The following is a 15,591-nucleotide window of genomic DNA, read 5'->3' on the forward strand; positions in this document are numbered from 1 at the left end:
CTCACTGAAGTGCATTAATAGCAGACAGGTCCGATGGCATCTTTTCTTTTCCTCTTTTGATTTTCGTATCATGCATCGTCCTGGCACTGCACATGGAAAAGCAGACGCCTTGTCACGTTCCCCAGGGGGGGTCGTGTTGCCAACCTTTCCTGACACTGTTCTCGGAAAGAGTCATGTGATTTGTCTTTGTACACCTTCATTGTCGTTATTAGACTCGGTCCGATCTTGGACTAGCAATCACTCCGACCAGTTGCGAGAATGGGACCCCGTGTTTTCTGATGGGTTGCCTTTCGTACATGAACGTCTATTCCTTCCCACACCTGACACTCGTAATCTGGCCCTTGAGTGGTCTCATGATGCCCCTTTTAATGCCCATCCCGGTCAAGAGCGCACATTAGATCTCCTCAAGCGCTGGTGTTGGTGGCCCTCTATGAGGCGCGATGTAGACTGCTATGTCAATTCATGTGCAGTGTGTGCTCAGGCTAAACATCGGAGAGGCCGACCGGTTGGGTTGCTACTTCCACTTCCAGTTCCTCCCAGGCCTTGGCATACACTGACTATGGATTTCGTTACCGATCTCCCCAAATCACGAGGCTTTGACTCCGTCTGGGTAGTGGTGGACACGTTTACAAAAATGGCTCGTTTTGTCCCTTGTAAAGGTATTCCTTCGGCCCCGGTCTTGGCGGACTTGTTTTTTGAACATGTGTTCATGTTATTCGGCCTCCCTTCGGTCATTATATCCGATCGAGGATCACAGTTCACCTCTCGGTTTTGGAGGTCGTTGACTAAATTGTTGGGCATTGATACCAGGTATTCTTCGGCATATCATCCTGAGACCGATGGGCAGACCGAAAGGACGAATCAATCTATGGAGCAGTATCTTCGCTGCCTTATATTGCAACATCAGACCTCCTGGTTGGCCGCTTTGCGGCTTGCTGAGTTCGCGTACAATAACGCGGCTCATTCAGCTACAGGTTATTCTCCTTTCTATGCCCTCTACGGCCAACATCCCAAGGTCTTGCCAGTCCCTGATGCTTCTAGTTCTTCGAACCCTGCGGCCACGACGTGTCTTAGGGATCTGTCTGCTGTACATGCTAGTACTGTGGTGCATCTCACGGAAGCGAAGACTGCCATGAAGGCCCGTGTGGATGGCAAACGTCTGGCTGCTCCCCCTCTGGTGGTGGGTTCTAGGGTCTGGTTGTCGTCACGTCACCTTCGCATAGTGGGTTGCCGGAAACTGCTACCTCGTTTTGTTGGCCCGTATGTAGTCTCACAGGTAGTGAATCCGGTGGCTTTTCGTCTGGTGCTGCCTAGTTCTTGGCGTATCCATCCTGTCTTCCATGTGTCCCTCCTCAAGCCTTGCCCCGATTCTGTCCGCCTTCGTACCCCTGTTGCACCGGTGTCCCTGTCCTCTCCTGAAGTCTTTGAGGTGTCGGCCATTTTAGGGTCCCGATGGTTTAGGGGTAGGCTCCAATATCTGGTGGATTGGAAGGGTTACGGCCCGGAGGAGCGTTCCTGGGTTTCCGCCTTGGATCTGAACGCCCCTCGGCTGGTGACCCGCTTCCATAAGGATCATCCGTCCAGCCCACGGGGTCGTGGGCCGTTGGGGGGGGGCTATGTTAGACGATCCTCTGCACACCAGTTTGCTACAAATCAGAACACTGCTCACATATCTCCACCATCCCCTCCCACGGTTCCAGGCTCAGGTGATTCGGTTAACCCAAAGAACCGGAAACCCCGTACCAGCTTTGGTGTACGGGCTCGATTGCAGCCCTTTCTGCATTGGCAATTGCCTTGGAGAGCGTATGGCAGAAGGGGCGGTGTTACGTCACCACGTCGGTCACGTGATCCAGAGTCACGTGTCCTTGTTGGACGTCACATGATCCAGAGACGTCACATGACTCCCAGACACACAGTATAAAGGTCTGAGAGACAGAACACTCATTGCTTCTCAGCTGGCTTCAGACCCTGTTTGGCGTTACTACTTGCTCCTTGCTATCTTGATCACGGAACTCTACCTCGGACTCCCTCGGACACCCCTTTTGTACCTTTGCTTGGAACTGTTGACCTGTTGCCGGATTTTGGACTTCACCTCGACTTGCCTTTGGATCATCCCTGGTTACCTTGCTGAACTTCTACGCCCTTTCCCTCCTTGGGATTCAAGTCAAGCCCTCTCTCCTACAGGTGGCTAGCCCTTCATCCACGCTAACCTGCGGTTCTACCATTCCAGGGACCGCCGCATCAACTGAGCCTCGAACCTCTCTACTAGGTTACCTGGGTTACCCTTACACCAGATAGGTAAGACATTTTAGATCCTTTTGTTTATCTGACTGTGTTGTGATTGCCTGGTACTTAACCCCGTTCCTTCTCGACAGCAGCATCGGTGTTCCAGAGGCTCCGTGGATCTGGGAAGACATCTCCCACCTGTGGCCTCAAAGGTCGCACAGCGGGTTTCTATTAAGTTCCCCTGTGCGTCACTTGGGGACAGAGGACTCATCGGTCTACACGACACTCAAGTCAGAACATCCCCCTCTCCATGTCCCAGTCAACTATCCCCAAACCCCCATCCCCTCCCATTCATCCTCTCCAAATCCCTAATTCCCCTGTATTTGTGTCAGTTTCTGCTTCCCTGTCTCATTCATAAATGTTAAATCTGTATAGAATAAAAAAAAAATATGTGTGTTTTAATTGAGTCCTTTGTGTCTTTTTTTTAAAAAAAGGCAGTTGGTGTGTCTACGGACAGGGCGGGTGTCCGCAATGTCAGCGATTAACGAAAATGGAGGTGTCGTAAGGACACTATACATGTCTGTACTGTCCGCAAGCAAAATTAAACTTTTCTTAGAACACAATTGGTATCTGGAATGTCTGCAATTAACCAAAATGGAGGTGTCCTAAGGACACTATACCTGTCCGTAGTGTCTGTATAACATCTACACACATGTGCACCACACCCATAAGTCCTACGAACATCGCGCCTGTCTGTAACTGTGCGTTTCACGTGTGTCGAACTTTTAATTAGTTTGAGGACCAAACACTGTCCGTAGAACACCCGCACGCATGTGTGCGACCATTCCTACGTATTTGGTGTCCTGCGGACACCCATCCCATTTGTGGACATGTTTGTGACGTCATCATGTGACCACACCCACGCTGAGCGTGTGTCCTGATTTGCGGACACTGTCCGGGTCTGCAAACATTTTAAAAATAATTTTTTGGACAATCCAAAGTATTTTACAGTAAAAATTCACCATTGCACATGTCCCAGACAATGGCCCTGGTTTTCTACATACTTTCTGGAACTTTTTGAGCCTTTTTGGGGTGTTCGATCTGTCCAAGGACAGCGTGGGTGTCTGTGAAGCGTGCACCACCACCCCTATAAAAGGCCACACCCTAGAATTGCTCCTCATTGTGCTTCTGGCTACCTGACAGATCATTGCTTCAGACGTGCATTGACTGCCTATATTGCAGGTGACTTCTGCCTGCTGTCTTCCAGATGGCTGAGTCAGCTGCATCAGCACCCCCACCCCCTCTATCACCACCACCTCCCCAAGGACCTGCAGAGGGGAACAGACATGAGGATGTAGAAGAGGAAGATGAAGAGGATGAAGCGGATGAGGTAGTGTGAACAAGGTCACCTGCAACCAGTGCAAAATGGTCGTGGGAGCCTGGATCGTACAGCTTTGGTACAACATCCATGAAGCGACACCTAAGGTTGTTCCACTTTGGGGTCGTTCGCAAGGTTGTACCTTGTGATAAACGTAGTAGGTTGAGTTCCTCTACAACATTCTCAGTTTCCACTCCTGTCACCACAAGAGACACTCCTGTGGGACAGTGCCTCCCTCCAGCTGCCTCACAGGCCATCCATGATGCTGTTGACCCTTACCTTTCGAGGAACATAATATTGTGTATGTACTGCGATGTAGTACTCTGCAGGGGGAGAATCTTCAGAGTGCTTTCAAGACTGTGATCAAGGAGCACGAGAAGAACTGCCCACTACCTGAATAAGGCCCACCCTACATCTTCCTCTCTCCACCTGCCCTTTCTTATCCCTGTGGTTTGTGTCCCTTCCTTACCCTCCTTTCCCCTCCTTTCCTAGTGTATCGTGTGTAAAAAAACAAAAAAAATATAAAACAACAAAACCCCCCCAAAAAAAGGCTCTTTTCAAAGCCACCTTTCACAGTTTAAAAATAGAAGTGGCAAATAAATGGACCAGGGCCCTGTGCATTTTTTTAGGAGTCTGCGGACATTTACATTTTTGGGGGGGGGGGGTGCTGCCCTATCATAACCATTGCACTTTTTTTCTGGAAGGAAGAGCCTTCTGGTGGTTTTTGTTTGTGTTTGAAAAGCTTCAAATGATCAAGACCTACTGCAAAATGGATGGCTGTAATTCCAAAAAAGGTTGCAATGCATTTTGTACATTTCTCAGAAAAATCTGATTCCTAGCATAAGTAAAAAGATTCCATCTCTGTATATATTTTCATTGTGAAAAGAGGACATGCCAACATTTCTTAGAAAGGCACAAACAGCCTTATTGATATCTGCGCAATACGAGAAAAAATTACTTGGGAATTTGGAAACATGTCCATGACCTTTCCAAGTCCTTCTTTCACTGCAAATTGCAAAGAAATCCCGACCCATGTCCTAAACTGTTCCCTCCACAATGAATTATAATTATGTCTGGATGATGCTGTGTCTCCAAAGTAGCACAGAGAGGTACCAAGTCTAGCCACTTCATTCCATGCACTCCATACCAGTGCACTTCCACATGAGGGAATCCAAGATCTGCAGCTACTCCACAACGTTCTGCATGCACCTCCAACCAATGTATCCATTAGTCTCCCAAAATCCAGATAATCTGTTTTCTAAAACACACAGCCATATCTATCTGTTCTTCTCTCAGGAAAAAGACTTCCTAACAAACTCTGTCCTTACACAACACACCCAGTAAACTTTATTGACTAGTCCCTTGCTCTACTCTTTCTCATTTGCATACTTCTCCACCCCAAAATCCCTGCATGTAATACATGGTGTCCGTGGACTACTGCCATGTCTGTGGACATAGCGAAAATCTGAGCCTGGTGAATTTAAATTTAAATAGTGTGCCCCATTTCCCCTTTGATGTTGGCTCTGAAAAGAAGCATTTTTTGGGGGTTTCTTTGCAGATGCTTTACTCCTAAAATCTTCACATAACCTTCTCCAAAGCAGCCCTTACATTCCAAAACAGCATGACATTTCCCGTAAAAGATAAAGAAATGCAATCTTTGTTAAAATAAACAGCATTACTGGAATCAATATTCTCATTATTACAGAAGAACATACCATTTCTAAGCATGGAAGCACACATGCCTCAGTTGATTGCACACCTAGCAATGTTTTGCTGAGGGCAAAAAACAGAACTATTGCCCCATATTGCCCTAGGCACTAATCCAGAAAAAATAACTTTGGCGTTTGGAAGGATGGTCATTACTGCTTGAACCAAGTGTTCCATATCTGACAACACAGTAGGGTCATTGACATAGCCCAAATGCAAACCGCTATAGTGCAAAACTACCACATGGGGACTGTTCCTCCTGCCCATATCTTCACAAACTTGTACAATTCCCTGTACATTGCAATCAGGCACAGTGCTCCACACCACCTCCACTCCTTTAACATTTAAATTGTTTGCCACATGTCTGCATTGAGTATAGTGCTGTTAACCATGCACAAACATATCTCCAACCACCAACACCCTGACTTTCTCCACCTCTGCAATCTTCACTACACAAAGCCTCTTTCAACACAAATCCACAACCTCAACACCTGATTGGCTGGAAAACCTTGGATGTGGCACGCAGTGTCAGCGGACAGCCACGATGCCTGCAGACCGCATAACTTTTAGACAGCCCTTCTACCCTTTCCACTTCACTCTCTGTGCCATTCCCTCATTGGCTACAGCTAAGCAGTCACACAACCATCCACCAATCACATCCAAGACCTCTACATCTAACTCCATCATCAGAGTTCAGCACTTCAAATGTACTGTATATCACTCTGAGTAAAAGTCTCATATCATTGGAAAGCACCTACTACAAAAACTACTGTACACGTCTCCAAGATTTCTACTTGCAGCTGCATGCATATCCACATGCACGAATACAAACTACAGGTATGCATATTGGATGCAGAGTACATGTACAACTCTTATAAATACATATAAACAGAGTAACTGCTACTTAACCTGTATAACCTATAAAATGAACTTACTATTATTTTTCCCATCTCTATAATGAACTGTCACTTCCAAACCTGTCTGCTATCTAAATTCTTTTTTACACATACAACTATTTAAAACATTATAATATTAAAAGATGGTAGAAATAACAGTACAATTGTAGAAAAACAGTTAGTAGTGTATTATAAAATTACACACAGCCAGGATAACTTCACGCATCTCTATACACTCACACAGATAGACACTATCATTGAAAAGCTCCCCGCTGAAAAAACACCCTACTTGTACATCACATCCTTCTGCTTTATTATCCACAACTTCACAAATGCATACATTCTATTCTTTTCTACACAGTTTCTACCATTTACCTTATAAAAATTGCAAAATAAGTATATCAATATTTATTCTATCTCCTAACATCCAATAACACAATCTTAAGAAGCCAAGAGAGCTTTATATGCTTATTATTATATTTATTTGTAAAGCATGTTGAACAAACATATTAAATATACAGGATGCACATAGGCAAAGGAAAGTGCATGTGCGTACTATGCTCAGTTATCAAACTAGTAATACTACTATAAAAACATAAAAATCAATGTCTAAATTAACATCAGTGCTATAAACACTCAAAATTACAAACTTCTTTCTTTTACAATTTCAGTGAAGACCACTCTCCTGAAAACTAGCAGCAACTGAAGTACAAACAACAACTCAGAAGAAACCTGCACATTCCAAACAAAAAAAGTAAGTACAATACTACCATAATATTTTTACTGTTACTCAAACATACTGTGGGGTGATTCATGGAATTTGTGCACCGAAAAATGGGGATTTGAGCACCATTCTGCCCACAAACCCCCATTTGTTAAACGGATTTGCAGGCAGAATGGCACACAAATCCCCATTTTTCAGTGCACAAAGTCCATGAATCAGCCCCTAGAATGTTAGTATTGCAGAACAAAGACCTGTTTTAATTCTATACCATTATATTTAGCATTAGTGCTTCTCCTCACCACTAGCTTACTTTCTACAGTCATCTGAGCCCCAGTATAGTAACACATAAATACAAGAATAGCCTTCCCAACTAGTTGTAGCTGCCCAATGCACAATCACACCCCACCACATACATACTTACCATCATACTCAGACACTCATGCACACATACAGTGCAGAACAGCCCAACACATACCTTCTTTTTTCAACAGACCCCAAAGAATGCCTACCAAAAAGCAAGTCCGTAGAAAGCAACGCATTAGTACAGCAAATGAAAATAAAAGTGTCCAAAATAAGCATCTATCTCTAGCAGAATTTGTACAAAAAGTTCAAAGAAACGATTAATTAGAGTAATTAAACAAAAAAAAACAAGCTTCCAGTATAAAAACGTTGCCTCCTCTTTCAAAATGTAAAACGAAACAGAAAGTGATTAACAAGAATTCAACTACCACTACTGCTAACACTGCTCCTATAAATCCTGATGTATTGGCAAGTAACCATACCAAAAAAGTATTTTACAAAAAATGTTCCGCCACAGAGTCCTTCAGAATCTTATAAAAACAGGAGAGAAATCATGCAAAACCCTTAAAACCTACCGTAGAAAATGTATCTTAAAAGCTCTCATAGACAGTGCAATCCTTATCAAAAGGAAGTTATTTATTGTAGTGTTATGCTGAATGAAACCACTAATAAAACTAACTACTAAATTACAAGAAAGACTTCTCAGTAAACGGAAGGTCAACAAAAATAACTTCTTAAATATCTGTGGAGGTGAATGGAATCACACCACGAGCACAGAACCATATTTCAATGAAGAAGCACACAAACAAAAGCAAACAAAACACAATTTCCATACATAGCAGTGGACGAGGGTATGAAAAACATAATGATACCATTATGTAACAAGAAACGCTACTCACAAAAATATCCCCAGAAAACTCACTATCACTCTCCATCAGACTGAACCAAAACATCCAGTAAACAAATGGACATGCACGTCAATGTGTAACATTGACAAAATATCTTTCAAATCTTTATGCCAGTTCATCAATCAATATGTAAAAGGCAAAGACAAATTCAAAATGAAACTTCTACAAAATATGAATGCCTGTTCAGTGCGCAAACACACAGGACTAGAAGGACATTCATTAGCCTGCATTTCAGGACCTAATTGCAAAAGCACCTTCGAACATATCAAAATGATATCAACACATCATTCTACTATAAGAAATCTAGTCCATAAACTATGCTATGCTAAAAGTCCAGCTTTAGCATTAGACAATTTAAAAAACAATCTTCTACATGGGACATCCATGATAATAAACCTTGGGCCACCCACTTGGTTTGTTACATTAAGTTGTGCAGAAGATGCATGGGAAAATTTACATGATTTGCTACGCATATCAAACAAAAAAAAAACAAATATAGATATACTAACACCCGGAGAACTGTGCTTTCTAGATCCTGTTAATGTTTCAAGATATTTCCTTCATTGCTTCATTACTATGCTACACTTTATTTGTGATAAAACTGTTCCTCCCCTCGCAGAAGTGCAACACTTCTTTTGGAGAAAAGAATTCCAAGCCAGAGGAGCACCACATATCCACATGCTTTTATGGATTAAAGATGCTCCTAAATTTGGTCAAGACAGTGATGCCACTGTTTTACAGTTTATCGGAAAATATGTCACTTGTGAAATTCCATCAGCAGCAACAAATAGTGATCTTCATGCACATATTGTGCAATTTCAAAGACAGAAATGTGGGAAATATTGTTGTCGCAAATACAAAAACAAAGGGAAATACTAGACCAAATGCCGCTTTGGTTTCCCTAGACCAGTTACAGCAACAGGTCAAGTAAACAACGTCATGTCTTCAGTTAGACATAGTATTAAAGGTAAATCACCTAAGGACACATATTACATTAAAAAAAACAGAAGAAGCAACATATATCAATGATTAGAATGCAATCATTGCCCGCTTATGGAATGCAAACATAGATGTGCAGTACATTGCACACAATTCCACTGCAGTTGCACAATACGTTACAGACTACCTAACCAAAGCAGAAAAACAGAGCTTCAAGACCTCTGGGATGACCTATCATCGGACAAAACACTATCTCAGAAATTGTACAGCTTTGGCATAAAAATGCTATCTCATAGAGAATGTGGCTGCTATGAAGCTGCAGATCATGTAACCGGTACTGCTTTGTATGAAAAATCTGAAAATATAGTATGGCTAAGTCTTGGTCCTGCTAAATCTAGAAATAGAGTTCTCAAATCATCCAACGACATAGAAACAATAGCCAAAAATGATCCCAACAACGAAGACATTTTGAAAAACAATTTACTGGACACATACTACCCACACAGGAGTACCAATTTCGAAACCCTGGGGGTAATTCATGGATTATTTGCACCGAAAAAAATGGGATTTGTGCACCATTCTGCCCGCAAATCCCTGTTTAACAAATGGGTATTTTTGGGCAGAATTGCACACAAATCACTTTTTTTGGCGCAAATAATCCATGAATTACCCCCCATGTCTCTATACCACATAGCCCAATACCTCACATACAAAAATAATATAAAACCAGATGAAAATAAAGGTAGATATAGAGTGACAAATTGTGAAGGCAGCTTAGTGAAACTTACCAAACGAAGCATAATCATATTAAATTGTCATTTAAAATTCCTCAACATAAAGAATTCTATTATATATCCCTGCTACAACTTTTTAAACCATGGAGAAAAGAAGAAGAATTACTAGATATCTATACCTCCTGTGAAGACGCTTTCAAAGCATAAGAAAGCACTATAACCGATGGAAACTTTACACAGTACAAAACAATGTTGTACAATAAACAACAACACGAAGAAGAACTCCATGCCCAACTAGATAAAGACACTCCCAACAGTAGTCAACCTTCTATAACAGGAAGCCAAGAACCATTGGGACAGCCGCTAATATCAAATGAGGCAGAATTAGCTATGAGAGAAGTAGAAAACACCATGTGTCACTATGAAGAAGATACAGAAGACTTAACTGTACTGCAATCAAAACTGAACAATGAGCAGCGTACCATTTTTCAAGAAGTAATAAAAGAAATTGCACATGGTGTACAACATGGAAGTAAAGAATGTACCTGCCAAAATTACAAACCTATACTACTATACATCAGTGGTCAAGCTGGTTCAGGCAAAACATTCTTAATCAAAATCATCAGCAAGTTCCTTCAACAATTGACAAACAACAAACTGTCAGCTGTTGTAACTGCCCCCACAGGTTTAGCTGCCTACAACATAGGTGGTGTCACTTTACACCGATTATTACTCGTTCCAGTAGAACACCAAAACAAATCAGAATATTACAAACTTTCTACAGAAGCTGCAGTGGAACTATGCAGAGTGTTAAAACAAATGAAAATGCTACTAATAGATGAAATGAGCATGGTCTCCAACCTAATGTTGGCCTTGATTCGCCTCAGATTACAAGAAGTACTCAAAAGAAACTATAAGAGCTCTTTGGAGGAAAACACATTATTGTTATCGGAGATCTTCTTCAATTGACACCAGTGAAAGGTGAACCTATTGTTAAAACCTTAGGACACAAACTCTGCCATAAAAATGTTGGCAGCATAGGAAATGTCAACCTTTGACAACATTACCAATACAGAGAATTAACAGAACACATGCACCAGTGTTCAGACCTCACATACGCCAACATTTTAAAAAGTATTAGAGTTGGTGTACTATCTCAAGAAGCACAAGAAATATTAACCCGGCACATCCATGCACTCTATGGCCATAACTCATGTGCTACTGATGTCATGGAACAATTAGCACAGAAAAATGTCACTTGTATGTCCTTGATGCAACTCTTGTAAGCTGTTCAAAATTCAATGAAACAATGTTGAAAAATGAAATGCAACCAATAATTGAAATTTGTTCCACAGATTAACTGGACGTTCATGGTATAACACTACCCATTTATCAACAAGCCACAACAGGACTAAATACCTTAGAAAACTCTATGTCCAACACAGCTGGTTTGGAGAAAATATTAAAATTATCTTTAAACTGTAGAGTAATGCTTAAACGTAACCTTGACATGGAGCAAGGACTAGTTAATGGAGTACTTGGTACAATTGTTGGCTTTGAAACATACCCACGTGACAACAACATTCAGTTTGTCATTATTCTTTTTGACAAAGTATCAGAAGTAAAAAAGACAGGATGCTCACCAGCTCAATTCCTTCGTTTTAAAGACATGTATGTACTCAGAGAGCAATTTTCTCGTACTCTAGCATACGCAGTCACCATTCACAAATCACAACGTCTTACCCTAGATAAAGCATTGATAGATATTGGTAACACAGTATTTTAAGAAGGCATGAGCTACATAGCACTATCACGCTTACATACGTGCACTTGACAATCTATTTTGATGCAAGTAAAGTAAACACTGATATTCCTTGCATTTTAGAATACAATAGACTACATTCACTGTACACCCCCATCTAAAAACCTATCCTGTTCCACAAAAAACAAAATGTTGTAAAAGAAAACTACTTCAAACAGAAATGCAACAGGATCTCACTGCAAATCCTCCAAAGAGAGTAAAAGAAGCTAATACTCCATCAATTACTACAACCAAAGAAGAATCTACTACTCAACGTAACTCAGGTACTTCTTCAAAGAAGCAACACACACTCCGAAAAAATGACTTGGACACAGAACTATCTGGTTCATTCAAATTTTCAAATATAACTGGTGTAAATTGCTACGCAAATGTAGCAATAAATATTCTATTCCAATTGCCACCAATTGTTGACAACATTTTCCTACACAATACAGACCAATTGTGTTTGAAAATGTCAGTCCTTCATAGAAATGCAAGCAACAATCCTGACAACACCTACAGTGTTCATGGGATAAGACAAGAATTGGACGACTGTGCTGGAATGGTGAAATTCACTATAAACTCACAAGATTCACAAGAATTTCTAATGTACTTACTACAAGTACTGGAAAACAAAAACATACCTATAAATGAAATCTTTTAGATTTCATACATGTGGAAACATTCATGCACTCTCGGCAACAATGTGGCACAGGAACAAATCCCTTATGAACGCTTTGTGTATGTATCCATACCTAACAGTGAATCTATTCCATTTCAGCAACTTGTACAAAATGCAAACCATGGCAGATGATGTACTACCTGCAATTCAGATAATCACTCCACCTTACAAATACAAACACATGGTAAATACGTAATACTAATGCTTCTACGTTACAATGCAGATGGTACCAAAAACAACTGCAAGCTGAATGTATACAACATGGTCAAGTATCACTCGGTAAGCAAACCTTCACAACAATAGGCATAATCTACCACACAGGAGCCACAACCAATGCAGGTCACTACACTGCATATAAAAAATGTAATATTCTTAAAACCAACATGTAATAACTAATCTGTGCATAAACATTATTAAAACTTCAATTAGAAAACTATAAACAGTTAGAATACGCCAACAGCTATCTAACTGCCCCAAGATTCTGCCACAACCAAACAAATAAATCAATACCACTAAATTATAACAAGAAATAATCAGAATACGCCAACAGGTATATAACTGCCCCAAGGTTCTGCAACAACCAAACAAACAAATCAATACCACTAAATTATAACAAGAAATAAACAGTTAGAATATGTCAACAGGTATCTAACTGCCCCAAGATTCTGTAAAAACCAAACAAATAAATCAATACCACTAAACTATAACAAGAAATAAACAGTTAGAATACGCCAACAGGTATATAACTGCCCCAAGGTTCTGCAACAACCAAACAAACAAATCAATACCACTACATTATAACAAGAAATAAACAGTCAGAATACGCCAACAGGTATCTAACTGCCCCAAAAATATGCAACAACCCAACAGATAGATGAGCAACTTCAGAATATAAAAAAAAAATTATAACCAGTTGGATTTCACCAACAGGTATCTAACAATCTGCATCAAGCCAACAGATAGAACATTACCCAGAAACAAGTAAACTCTGAAAACAAAGAAAGAAATGTAGTGTACCATAAAAAAGTTTTTTTTTTTTAATGCAATATAGATTTTGTTTTTCCCACAGACCCAATGATTTAAGAAACAGAAACAGAAACTGAGCAAACAAACAGTACACGTGTTTGTAAACTAGTAAACTAGTAAATATGAGGGTTGAAACAAAGCAGAAATGTCTATTATGCAATGTAATAAGTTTTTATAAACTACCTACACTAACATGATATTTTCTTTTACCACATAAATTGAAAAAGAATATCTGCTCCAGTTACCAAAGTCATGAAAAAAATATATCCAATCACAAAAAATCAAACAGTAAATATATTATAATACAACTCACAAATACTGCTCCATAACACAATCATTGAAGCAAACATCTAACGATACAGCACAATACAAAATGTTTACTTGCATGGATATGATAAACTGCAGTGCTTGTTACCAAAGTCTACAATCTTAATTACATGATGTAGCCAAAACTTCACATACAAACTATATAAATCAAACAGTACACAAACTGTAGATTTGCAGATATTTGATAGAGCCAGGGCCACACCCACTGCAGCATATCACACCCATAGATCACACCCATAGAATCAAACATTTTAAGTATGCTATATGGGCATTTTTTATGTACGCGGACAGCGGCGGTGACCGCGGACATGACAAACACATCTGGGGAGCCTACCACCTAAACAAATACAGCATTTGACCTATCTCTTACTCCCCCACCCTCCCCAACCACTCTTACACACCAACACACTCCTTAAAGTTGCATTTCTCCCCTGTTTGTCACCGTGCTGTCCGCAAATCCAAATGGAGGGCGCATCAAAATAATGTGACGCACCTCACGCTTCATTCCAACCAATCAGCGAACATGTTGTATGTTGTATGTCCGTGGACATGACACAAGCCAATTAACCAATGGGTGTCCAGTCCACGGAGCAAACAGGGCAAGGTGTCCGCGGAGCGGACATAGATATCACTATTTCTTTGTGACCTACTTTTTGGTCATTTTAAAAAATAACTACTGGACGGATTTTCACCAAAGTTACAAAAGCACGCTTTCAGGACCAAGCCACTGTTCCTGTCGCAAATTTGGTGAAATTCCGTCTAGCGGTTTGGGCTGTAGGCATGAGCAAAGTTTTTTCCCCTTTTAATCTATGGGAAAAAAAGAAATGTTGGGACTCCCCTATAACTTTGCTCCCCCTGGACCGAACCTCACCTAACTTTGCAACTTTGAAAAATAAAATCAGAGTGGGACATATACTTTTTTTGTAAAGTTTGGTGAGGATTCATCCATGGAGAGCGAAGTTATAAGCCGCCCAAATAGTGCTCTTCCTATCGGATTAGCAACTTAACCATAACTACACGGCCACTACCATGGGCCGTCTAATGTATATTTTTATCTATGTAAATATTGTATTATTATTAGAGTGTGCCTAATGGTTTACATCAAACTTGTCACACTAATGAATACATTTTTTTCAATACAAGGTAAACAAAGCATAACGCCTTTTCAAACCCATTATTTCCAACTACCTTCAACATTTAATGAATTAATCTAAACATTCTCTAATTCTCTCTGAGAACCTTAATGTATTTAAAATTAAAGAAATCTGCTTCTCATTTAAATTATTGTCGAGGACCACTCTGATTTTAAAAATTCATTATTCTCTACACATTTCCCCAACAATCCACCATTAATTTCTTCCAAAGCTAGACATTCTTTAAACAGATTAATTACATTTTCATTTTTCTTTTCATCAGCACAAAGCCTATAGGTTCTATTTGTTCTAAAAACTTTGCTTTAGCCCCCCATCCCGTTAATTTTAGATTTAATTCGAACCGATATAGCTTAATTTCAGGTCGACAGATCATAAAACCAAGAGGGAGGCCACGTTTACAAACATTCCATGTTAACAAACATTTCATAGTACAAATTAATTCCGTGAAAAAAAATGTAATGACATAGATAAGCAATGAAGCACCAAATCAGTAAAAACATATCAATTACAAAAGACCAGAAACAGTAATTATGCAATAAAATATTTTAAAAGACATGCACACACTATAAACACGATAAAAGTATAACATCTAGTACATGCTATTCAATGTATCAGTACAAATGCACAGATAAAGTTAATTTTTTAGTCATGTGTAACCTTTTCCTCCAAGCCAATGTGAGGTAATTTACTAGAGAATGAACTGCCAGTTCAGCTTTGGAATTACAACTGAGAGCACTTGCTTGTGGCTTAGTTCTAATGGCTCTCAACCAAAACAATGGCTTCAAATAC

Source organism: Ambystoma mexicanum, chromosome 4p (assembly GCF_040938575.1).
Source record: "Ambystoma mexicanum isolate Mex_15411 chromosome 4p, UKY_AmexF1_1, whole genome shotgun sequence".
Lineage (NCBI taxonomy): Eukaryota > Metazoa > Chordata > Amphibia > Caudata > Ambystomatidae > Ambystoma > Ambystoma mexicanum.